Source organism: Coregonus clupeaformis, unplaced genomic scaffold (assembly GCF_020615455.1).
Source record: "Coregonus clupeaformis isolate EN_2021a unplaced genomic scaffold, ASM2061545v1 scaf3220, whole genome shotgun sequence".
NCBI lineage: Eukaryota > Metazoa > Chordata > Actinopteri > Salmoniformes > Salmonidae > Coregonus > Coregonus clupeaformis.
The window spans coordinates 33,787-46,085 of NW_025536674.1; the positions used below are offsets into that span (position 1 = coordinate 33,787).

General features: G+C 41.0%; 1 pseudogene; it reads right to left on the reverse strand.

Moving 5' to 3' along the window:
* Positions 1-453: 453 nt before the first annotated feature.
* Positions 454-12,027, reverse strand: LOC123489705 (annotated as a pseudogene).
* Between the last annotated feature and the right edge of the window lie 272 nt (positions 12,028-12,299).

Here is a 12,299-nt window from a genome sequence, read left to right on the forward strand (position 1 = left end):
AAGGAAATAAATTCCACAAATTAACTTTTAAGAAGGCACACCTGTTAATTGAAATGCATTCCAGGTGACTACCTCATGAAGCTGGTTGAGAGAATGCCAAGAGTGTGCAAAGCTGTCATCAAGGCAAAGGGAGGCTATTTGAAGAATCTCAAATATATTTTGATTTGTTTAACACTTTTTTGGTTACTACATGATTCCATGTGTTATTTCATAGTTTTGATGTCTTCACTATTATTCTCTAATGTCAAAAATTGTAAAAATAAAGAAAAACCCTTGAATGAGTAAGTGTGTCCAAACTTTTGACTGGTAGTGTATATTTTCTTTGCGGTTATACTTAAACATTTTTTTATAACAATCTACCACAGGCTGTATGGCAGTCGCAAGTAAAACAAACCTTCGCTCGACAGTGACCCAGGAATACCAGGACCCCCCAAAATAAGACAATGCCATCTATACCAGTAGTGTTACTTTTATTCAAATTAAACTAGATTAAATCCTTCAGAACATATTTAATGATATGCTGCTTTTTAAAAATGAAACTAGGTGTAACACAGCATTGATTCATAAATATGTAGGAATGCACAACACAATGAAGCATATATATTGCTGGAATGCTTGATCAACTACGGCAGAAACCAAGTTGACTTATAGCACCAGGGTTGTTTAGGTGAACAGACACCTGGGGCGGTTGATTTGTGAGTTGCCCTTCATGCCCGCTCCCATACCCTATAATTCTGTATTTCTTTGTGACTCATTTGTATACAAGTAGGCCAGAAAAGCCACATCCCTGATTGGCAGATGAGTGGCAACCCTGATTAGAAGCACCTGCTGCACATCGTTTGTTCTTTAAAAATGCTGTTTTGAATTAAAAGAAAACTGTACCTACACACTTAAGGATGTAAAGCCGAACGTCTGTGTACGCTATCCCTGATGCAGTGAAAATAAAGCGTACTATTTGATGTTCTAAATTATGTGATTTTTTTTTTAGTGCGAACCCATTACACCTTTTGTCAGTGGTAACCACTGTTCACATCAGAAGTGGTAAACGGGTGTTATTGAGGTATTCAACTGTTCCATTATCTTGCATTGTTCTCTGTACGTACTGTAAAAGAGGTATGTGGTTCTGTTGCTAAATCACACTTTAGTGCTACTTGTAACGGAAATGCATGCACAGTTAGAAAGGACGTTCTGCCCAGCACAAGACTCCAGTCCCTGTTTGAAAGCTGTGCTCTCTTCTTGCTGTGGGTCTTACAGGGTGTGTTTGTCAAACAGGTATTCTCCCATGGAGCCATGGGTCTCAGAGGAAGTGAGGCGGGTCAGGCTGCCCAGATGGTCGCCCAGCTTCTTGATGGTGTCGTGGCTGTCGGACAGGAAGTGCTGCTCTAGGAAGTCAGACAGCTAATGAGGAAGTAAATTAAAAGTAAGATTGTATTGTAATGCCCGGTTGCAACAGACACAGCACAGCATTGATATCATAGTGGTAGATGCATCCTGCAGGTATTCCTTCAACATTCGATCTGTTCCTCCTTCTCCATATTTGATCTGTTCAAATCACTAACAGACCAACATAGCTGTTATGAGCTTCAGTTATACATAGCTATCATATACATCTGATCTAATAACACTGTAAACATCCATTAAAATATGCACAGCAGTTAATCACAATGGGATAATTATCATGGACTTACATGGGGGGTCAGTGTGAGTATTGGCACCACGGTGCACCTCGAGGAGGGACGTGTTGAGGGTTTTCTGAAACTCCAGGGAGAAGGTGATGGCCTCCAGGCCACTTCGCCAGTCCTCCCTGCTGGGTTTCTGAAACAGAGAGACAGACAGCGCATTTCAAGGAATCAGTTTGAGCAAGGCAAGGCCCAGAACCGCTAATCTAGATCACAGAGTAGTTATTTGGGATGCATCAAGCAAAGTTATTTGTATATTAGTGATTCTTCACAGTTCTCCTGCAATGTAGTCAAACAGGCACAGTGACTTGGGTATCACAACTGCATGTAGGGCCCTGACAAATCCGCGTTGAGGAACACGCTGACGGAATAACGGAATCCAAACATTAAAACGGAATACAGTCAATGCATTCTAGCGCCTCCCACATTCCATTCCACTTTTTAAGAGGTTTTAAAAATAGGTTATATTTGACTCAACATTCCATTACATACATTAAGGCATTGTTGGCAGAATAGATGGATGCAGCTCAATACATTTCTTGATAGTCCCAAAAATATTGCTATCAGGTTGTAAATCCCAGCTGGCCTGGTACCTTGTTTGCTGCCTCCATTCGGGATGCACTGATCAACAGGACTAAAGTTCCCAAAATGTAAGAGGACTCCTGTGGTATTGACATACATGCAGAAATCCAGTCGCTGCACAGCTATTTTCAGGTCTCTCCAGAGGTGTTCGATCAGGTTCAAGTCCGGGCTCTGGCTGGGCCACTCAAGGACATTCAGAGACTTGTCCCGAAGCCACTCCTGTGTTGTCTTGGCTGTGTGCTTAGGGTCATTGTCCTGTTAGAAGGTGAACCTTTGCCCCAGTCTGAGGTCCTGAGCGCTCTTGAGCAGGTTTTCATCAAGGATCTCTCTATACTTTGCTCCGTTCATCTTTCCCTAGATCCTGACTAGTCTCCCAGTCCCTGCTGCTGAAAAACATCCCCACAACATGATTCTGCCACCACCATGCTTCACCGTAGGGATGGTGCCAGGTTTCCTCCAGATGTGACGCTTTGCATTCAGGCCAAAGAGTTCAATCTTGGTTTCATCAGACCAAAGAATCTTGTTTCTCATGGTCTGAGAGTCCTTTAGCTGCCTTTTGGCAAACTCCAAGTGGGCTGTCATGTGCCTTTTACTGAGGAGTGGCTTCCGTCTGGCCAATCTACCATAAAGGCCTGATTGGTAAAATGCTGCAAAGATGGTTGTCCTTTTGAAAGATTCTCCCATCGCCACAGAGGAACCCTGGAGCTCTGTCAGTGACCATCGGGTTCTTGGTCACCTCCCTGACCAAGGCCCTTCTCCCCGATTGCTCAGTTTGGCCGGGCGGACAGCTATAGGAAGAGTCTTGGTGGTTCAAACTTCTTCCATTTAAGAATGATGGAGGCCACTGTGTTCTTGGGGACCTTCAATGCTGCAGAAATGTTTTGAAACCCTTCTCCCAGATCTGTGCCTCAACACAATCCTGTCTCGGAGCTCTACGGACAATTCCTTCGACCTCATGGTTTGGTTTTTGTTCTCACATGTACTGTCAACTGTGGGACCTTATATAGACAGGTGTGTGCCTTTCCAAATCATGTCCAATCAATTTAATTTACCACAGGTGGACTTCAAGTTGTAGAAACATCTCAAGGATGATAATTGGAAACAGGATGCACCTGAACTAAATTTCGAGTCTCATAGCAAAGGGTCTGAATAATTATGTTAATAAGGTATTTATTTATTTTTATACATTTGCACACATTTCTAAAAAACGGTTTTGGCTTTGTCATTATGGGGTATTGTGTGTAGATTGAGGACATTTTGATTGAATCCATTTTAGAATAAGGCTTTAACGTAACAAAATGTGGAAAAAGGGAAGGGGTCTGAATACTTTCCGAATGCACTGTATATGGAAAAATACACGTTTTACAATGTAGACCAATCGATTGGTCGAAAGAACAGACTACTTTCGTACAACCAATATATTTTTGGGTCAGGGAAAGCCCTACAGAGAAGTAACACTAAGCTAGCTAGGATAACATTAGATATTTGCATGTTATGTACTGGACGAGGGCTAGCAAGCGGTTTTCAAAACAACGGGATTACCAACTTGAGCAATAAGATCTCAGCTTGCTAGATAGCAAAGCCAACCGAATATACACCTTAGCAAACAATCATTTTGTAAACTAATGTTAGCTTCAACTAACATGACAAGTACATAGACCTATTTCTTTGTAAAACAATGTTAGACAAAGTCTATGATATTAGCCAGAAGGCTCTGCTGCTAGCTAGCTAACCAGTCAAGTCTTTTGAAGAAGCTAGCTATCTAGCATCATCTTTGTAGTGGTTATAATACATGCTGAAACACTAGTTTTCAAATTTCTAAATTTTCACAAGAGCATTGCTGTAGCGTTTAAATTCTGTGAATGCCATTTAGTAATTTTAACGAATTCTATCCATATTTAACGAGATCTCCCTGTTGGCAATGCCTGACAACGCACTGGAAATGGCTCCCCTGATAAGAAGAGGGCTTGGAACATTAGAGCGTGAAATTTGCATTGAGGGAATTCGACAATATTCAAAAATGTATTGAACTTAGTAGGAAATCAACTAAATGTATATATAATAAATCATTACATTTGCCCAAGTTAACCCTATCAGTCCCTAGACCCCAGCAAAATTGGCTTTTGATTTATCTGACTTTCATTTATTTGCATGTCCAGCCCTTATATATTTTTTATTTTACCTTTATTTAACTAGGCAAGTCAGTTAAGAAAAAAGTTATTTACAATGACGGCCTACACCGGCCAAACCCGGACGACGCTGGGCCAATTGTGCGCCGCCCTATGGGACTCCCAATCACGGTTGTGATACAGCCTGGAATCGAACCAGGGGGTCTGTAGTGACGCCTCAAGCACCGAGATGCAGTGCCTTAGACCACTGCGCCACTCGGGAGCCTCACAATGAAGTGTTTTAACATTTATTTTCAGGACAACCTGGGCTACAAGTAGAACACAAAACAATGACAAACATTTGCATTCATGAGTTTTAATTGACAAATTTAAAAAAACAAGGTCCGCCAAAGCAAAAACACAAAAAAAGTGCTGTATGTATTGAAATTGTTTGCTCACTGGAAAATGAATATCCAACTAGTCAGTGACAACTGTGTGGAGTTTGTGACAGCAACTAAGTGAGCTTATTACAGTATTATAGACACTATGTCCTTGGATTTCCTATGATCTTCTAACGTTTCTTGTGTAGCTTGTGAACGTCAGAGCAAAACATGTTACATGTGCGTGTTTGTGACAGTCTCAGTTTTTCATAGATAGCTACAAACTACTAAAAGAATAAACCATTCGGACTCTGTAGACGTTTTTGTAAAAATACCTGGCCCTGGGCCCCTTCGGGATCCACCCTTGTTTTACAAACACCGCTCTAGCTCAGCCCCCGTTATTTACACGAACTAATGGTTGGTACCAATGGATGCAGAATATGTTTAAAAGGGGTTAGAAGTCAAAATCGTGCCAGCGTCACGGTGGGACTCATTCGGTTAATAAGACATGAACAGAAAGCATGTGATTCTGTGTGTTGTGTGCGGTGCGAGCATATGCCTAGTCTACGCTTTTCATAGCCATTAGCGATAACGCTAATTGTCTGCTGGTGGATGGAAAGGCTTTCCCAAAAACCTTATCAATTAAATGTTAACTACAAAGTTGCCAATGCCTACCTGGCAGAAGGATATCATGATTATTTTCATTAATCCCGTGGCCATTTGTTCTGCAAACCCTGCAATCACATGAGCACTACAGAAACACTGGTAACCAAACAATGGTCTCTGGCTGGTGGGCATTGCATTTACGTCATTTAGCAGACGCTCTTATCCAGAGCGACTTACAAATTGGTGCATTCACCTTATAGCCAGTGGGATAACCACTTTACAAAATGTTTATTTTTTTTGATATTTTTTTTGGGGGGTGGGGGTAGAAGGATTACTTTATCCTATCCCAGGTATTCCTTAAAGAGGTGGGGTTTCAAGTGTCTCCGGAAGGTGGTGAGTGACTCCGCTGTCCTAGCGTCGTGAGGGAGCTTGTTCCACCATTGGGGTGCCAGAGCAAGGCCAATGCCTACCTGGGTAACTAAATTTCTTACATTTTTCTCAGATCTCAAAAGTGGTCTCCTGGTGTGATTTAAGCATTGTTGTAGACTTAGAAAAACAACAAAACTGGATGTTCTATAAAAAAAATTGAGATTTTGAGATCAAACCTGAAAACATAAATTGAAAAAATGGTCCTGGGAAAACAAAAATGGAGAAAAGCGGAATTTGGGAAAAAACTTAATCAGGCCAAACATTTAACTGATTTTATAGGGCCCTATACATGGGTAAATTATGATAGTGAGGGAGAGGGCAATTCCAGGACAGTAAATTCAGCTGCCAGTCTCAGGTACAAAGGCCTTAAAAGCAAAATAGGAGTGAGCATGTTTTGTAGTTAACCGGGGAGAAATAGTGACTTACAGCGATGGTCTGAAGGAGAACGCGACCACCTCTCATATTCTGGTATTCCAGCAATTTCTCTGCTTGCACCCTCTCCTTCACAGAGCACTCCAGGAAAAACTAGAGAAGCTGGGCAAAGCCACGTCGTCCCTGTCGAAATACATCCCCTAGGAGAGAACAGAGAAATAAAACATGAAATACACATTGGATAAAAACAGGTCAGTAACATCAACAGATCACATGTTTTTATAACATGCAGGAGCACAGAGGAGAAAATAGCCAGTGACATCAATAAGGGATCATCGCTTTCACCTGGATTCACCTGGTCAGTCTGTCATGGAAAGAGCAGGTGTTCTTAATATTTTGTATATACATATTATATAGATCATACCAGGGAGAGGTATGTGTAGGATGCAGTCAGCTTGATGTTCACCAGCTTGTTGATGTTCACCTCACTCTCTGGGTGGAAGTTGTGATTTACCTGCGACTGCATCTCTGAAATGGCAAAATAGACATGAAATTAACTAAAAGATAAATAGGTCACTGGTATGAAATATATATTGACTAATTTAATAAACCATATGTTCACCCACACCATTACTAGTAACTAGCAACTTTCTTTTCTGCAATGAAACAAAGGCATCGATTTTAAATAATAAGCGTAGTCTTTGGAGTTATGAAATCATAGCTAATATAACTCATGTCTACATGAAGCGGAGTCCGTGCAGCTGTATGTATAGCCTACTCATTGTAAATGTTGCAATTACACTAGGCAGCCCTAGTATTTATATATCATATCAGGGTTTCCGGCAGCATTTTAATTTAATGGGCATTTGAGGAATTTACTGGACCCATAACCCAATTAGGGTCGCACCCACGGTGCTCAGAATGACAGAAATCACATTTACATTATGGTTATTCATCTTAACAGAACATGCAACTCAAGGATGCAACGGTGTGTGTCCTTCTTACCGAATTCCGATGCGCACTGTGACGATAGAATAACTGCCACATTTACTTTTCCTCAGCCAACAAGACGAGTAACGAACAGCAAAATCACTAGCCTATGTCAATCTAATATCCCCTATAGTAGAAAAGTTGACATTCTATTGGTCAGCTTGTCGTTTTGTGCGAGAAAGAAATGGCCTATTCCAAACAGACTCTGGGACAGTTGTGGGACGATAAAAGCAATATGGCTGATGCAATAGATCAGAACGATTAGCTTAAAATGTTGATCAATTTATTTCTTCACGTTATAAGCGCAGCAATGAGCACAGGCAGTAGGCTACGTGCAAATGTTTGTTCCATAATACAATTGGCGGGAAAACACCGGGCAAAAGCGCACCAACACATTGTCAAAAGCGCACCGCACTGCGAGCGGTTTCATGTGACAGAGATGAAAATATCCGTTAGAAATTTTGAAAGAGGGGAGATCTAAAGATGCAACAACTAGCGTGGGTTGCTAATATGACTATTACATGCACTTGAATGGGAAGCACACTTCAATTACCAGTTGAGAAATAAATAGTAGGCCTAGCCCTTTTTAATTGTTGCCATCAAAACTGTTTTTAACCTCTTATGGATCTGACCCTTTTTTTTTTCAATTTGCCTAAAATGACATACCCAAATCTAACTGCCTGTAGCTCAGGACCTGAAGCAAGGATATCCATATTCTTGATACCATTTGAAAGGAAACACTTTGAAGTTTGTGGAAATGTGAAACTAATGTAGGAGAATATAACACATTAGATCTGGTAAAAGAAAAAAGTGTTTTCTATTTATTTTTTTGTTCCGTCATCTTTGAAATGCAAGAGAAAGGCCACAATATAATATTGCAGTTTAGGCGGAATTTAGATTTTGGCCACTAGATGGCAGCAGTGTGTGTGCAAAGTTTCAGATTGATTCAGTGAACCATTGCAATACTGGACTATTTTGTATCAAGTCTGCCAAAATGTGCCGAATTGGTCAAATTATACATTTATCTACACAACTATAGAGAACATAGAAAAGTGATATGGTAATAGAAAATGTACGTTTACACACTCCCAGGAATGTCATACATGATGGATCATTAGCTTATACACTAACTTTCACACATCTAGATGGCCGTGTGGGGTGGGTGGGGAGCCAGAGACAGCAGGGGTTCAACTGTACAACCCAGTTCCTACATTTGAATGTAAAAATTGATTTTATCCAACAAAACTATGCTACATTTTATCTCTGGTGGTCCTCTGTAGCTCAGCTGGTAGAGCACGGCGCTTGTAACGCCAAGGTAGTGGGTTCGATCCCCGGGACCACCCATACACAAATGTATGCACGCATGACTGTAAGTCGCTTTGGATAAAATGTAAAAATTTAAAAATGATAAAAGCGTCTGCTAAATGGCATATAATAATAATCTCTGGGACCCTTAGGATGACAAATCAGAGGTTAACACGTGATTGCATTTAGAATTGTTACCTAATGATTGGGCTTATAACAGCACGTTTCACTCCAGCAGCAACTAATGATCTGTTTGAGAAGTTGTAGCAGCAGCTCTTGCGCTGTCTGACAGACTGTCCGCTCTATATGCTGTGCTCGTGTGATAAACATAACGATTAATGAAAATACACATCCACCAATTGAATTCCACTAAATGATGCAAATTGACCAATAGACCAGCTAAATGTATTTCCATCAACTGTTTTTTTCTTCTTCTTTTTTTCGGACAATTGGCTGGCGATTTATTTAATCGGCTTTTCCCCAAAAAAATGTGGCCAAAAGACTGCTATTACCGGCTAATGGAAACCCTGCATATCATGTGTCGTGGGGTAAGGGGAGATCAAATTAAAAGGTTTTATTCAGCTAAGGTGGCAGACACAGCTGTCTAACGCAAGCCATACTCAATAGGTGGCAGAGTTTGTGAGCAGAGTTGAGAGGTTAGAAATGCCGCTCATCGCTCATGGAGCAGTGCGCAAGGGTGCTCCACGTCCTTTCCAACCGCTCCGCGCTCACAGGTTTAAAAAAATGAAGCTCAAAATTCGCTCCATTCAATAAAATCACAATTGAACCAACACCCAACTATTATTGTGACTACCTGGACCTACCATTTGGTTTTTAAGTATTGAAACCAAACCATATGATTTGAATGAAAAGTATTTTAATAAACATGAAAAGGTGAATGTAAGAAGTGCTCATCATTTCAAATAGGCTACATGTCATATTAAACAGCATATAAACACTAAGTAGGTCAGGAGCCACACAGGGAGGAGAGAAAAAAAAGAAGGAATTATTTAGGCTATATTATTTCAATTATTTCAAGGCCATAGCCTACAAAGAAATACATTTGCGAGTGCGACACACTAGGCTGGTAGGGACATAAAGGGCTCAGCATTTAAACATTTTGTTGTATTAAATCATTATAGTCTATAAATTGTGCATATAGGCTGTGACTTACTAAGAATTACATAGAAATTTAACTAAAAATGACTTATGAATTCATTTTTAGAAACACGAGTTTGGCCAGTCTGTGGCTTCAGGCTCATGCAATGGTGCCTTGAGAGCAGGCCCGCAGCGGAGAATATCCTCGCCACACTTGCAGAGCCACTGGGAATGCTAAACACCCTTTTGGCCACTATTGCCAGGCTGGGCAGAGATGCAGAGTTGTTTTTTTATTTTTATTGTAGGCCTAAAAGGTTTTTAGGCTAAATAACCCAATCAAAACAGAAAGGTCCTTGAACGTGGGAATATGCCAGGCCAATTGGGCCAAAATCAATGATGGCCTATTGTATAGATAGAACAAAAATGAATGAAACGTTAAGAGCTCTGATTTGTCTATAAATAGTTTGCTACAATGACACACTTAGTTATCTACCCACCTCATTCCTTTATTTTAGCATGTGCATGTAGTAAGTACACCATCATGCTTTTGGGATACATGTCTTTTCACATTCCACAATGATTTTTTAGTTGTGGACACTAGATCACTGCACTACCTCTCTTGGTCCTCATCTTTGTAAGTCACCTTGATGTTGCACCTGTGTGTTTTATCAGTTTCTTTATGAAAACATTTAGCGAACTCCATGACAGTAGCTAAAGCAAGGGGCTATAGCAGCACACAAGTAGACTACAAATGCATGCTGGGCCGGGCATGCCCTGAGCCATGAAGTGAGCGCTACTGGAGCGAAATTGGAAAGGGTGAGAAGACCGACGTTCCAGCCTTTGGGAATCTCGCTCCATGCTACAGTGAAATTGGGCACGCTCCGCTCCAGCTTTTTTCACATACTCTGATAGGTGGATCGCGGTCCGTATTCTGACCCAGAACGGACCGCGGGTCCAGACAAAAAAAAGGAACAAATGTGGTAGTGCAGGGCAGTTTTTATTTTGTTATGTCATTCACTGACAGACAGAACTGATTATAACCGGTCAGAAATGTCCAGAATATTAGCTAGGTAGGTAAGTTAGGCTAAGCAGCTATCTAAATCGTGTGGTTCTCATTGCCAAGTGAAATACCCAGGGGCCTATCGGGGGGGGGGGTTACTCAAGTATATCAATACACAAGACATGGCAGGAAATGTGCTTTAAAGTTGCTAAATGTTCTCTCAGCCCCATGGCAAAATGTGAAACTGGAGGAAATTAGTTTTGAAACGGCATAAAAATAAAATCATCCAACAAGATGTGTTAATAGTGAACAGTTTGGGGTCGCATTGTTGCGAGGTGGGGGTTTCTTACTACACTGATAAATTAAAATATCCATCTGGACCTTTGCCATCTAGCTAACCCAAAGGCCGGCAGATGGCCACATTGAGTCGTTTCATCTTACCGTCCACAGAGAATGCATGCAGCTAGCTATACATGTATCAACGTGGACCGGTTCGTATTGAAAAAGCATTCTCCATTCAGGCTGCAAATCCGACGATTTCCTCGTTAATGGCGAGAAGGCAGAAAAAAAGCGGGAAATAAGCCTACCATTCCACCACCATGGATAATGGGTTATGCCTAGGAATGCTAGTCCCGGATGTTGCTATTGCGTTCAGCCAATCAGGTTGCAGGAACCTGTTTACCCCAGGCTGAATGTGGGGCGCAAAATCAGGATTTAGCATGGTGGTGGAAAATCGTGTTTCGCAAAGAAAATACGCATATTTCCCGCATTCTTGCCATTAAATCGAGTTAAGGAGGAAGTCGACGCATTTGCAGTCTCTATGGAGAACGAAAACCGGTACACGGGGGATGTGAGTGTATAGCCGGCTGCATCTATTCCCTTTGGACGGTTAGATTAAACGTCTCGATATCTGCCGGCCTTTGGGCTACCACTTAGCTAGGATAAGAGTGACCGGGTCTTCTAAAATAGTACTTAAGTACCCCTGGTCTAACATATCTCGAATCCTGGACTTAACAAATAAAGGCATGCCCATACATTGCAAAGTTTGGCAGGTTGGCACTTGCCAAGCAGTCTAAGTAATGCGCGACAGTGAGTGTAGTGACCTACAGTATAGTAACGGTAGCTCGCTAACAGACAAAAACGAGGAATGCAGATCAAGACAAACTAGCTTTCTAACTGGCTAGGTCACCAACACGGGTGTACTTCTCTGATAAGGAACGTTAGAGATAGTCGTTAGCTACCTAGCTAGCTTGTTGGTGTTACCCAAATCAATATTAGCTATCCACAGTAAATAACTTAAATAATGTCTCACAGATAACGTTAGCTTGTAAACCTCCAGCTAATTGCATTGACGTATCAAATACTGAAGTACCAGAATGTTGTACTTACTTTCTCCCTTTTGTTTCTAATCACTACCAGAGCAGCTAGTTAGTTGACCTTAGAAACAGCGCTTTCCTCTTCGATTAGGTTTTACGGCGGTTGGCATCCAATAAATGTTGCATTACCGCCACCTACTAGACTGGAGTATAACTCTTATACTTTGCTTAATTTTTATTTTAAATACCATACCATCTTACACTACACTAAAAAAAAAGAAAAAAGAACTATAATAATAATAATAACTACCATACTCCACTATTTAAAACTATTTATTCCTACTTCATGCCAACAGCCTTACTGGGCTATCAGTTACTTGTCAACAACACTTAAGATGTACTTCTGGGTCACATTATGTCATACATTTCCCTAA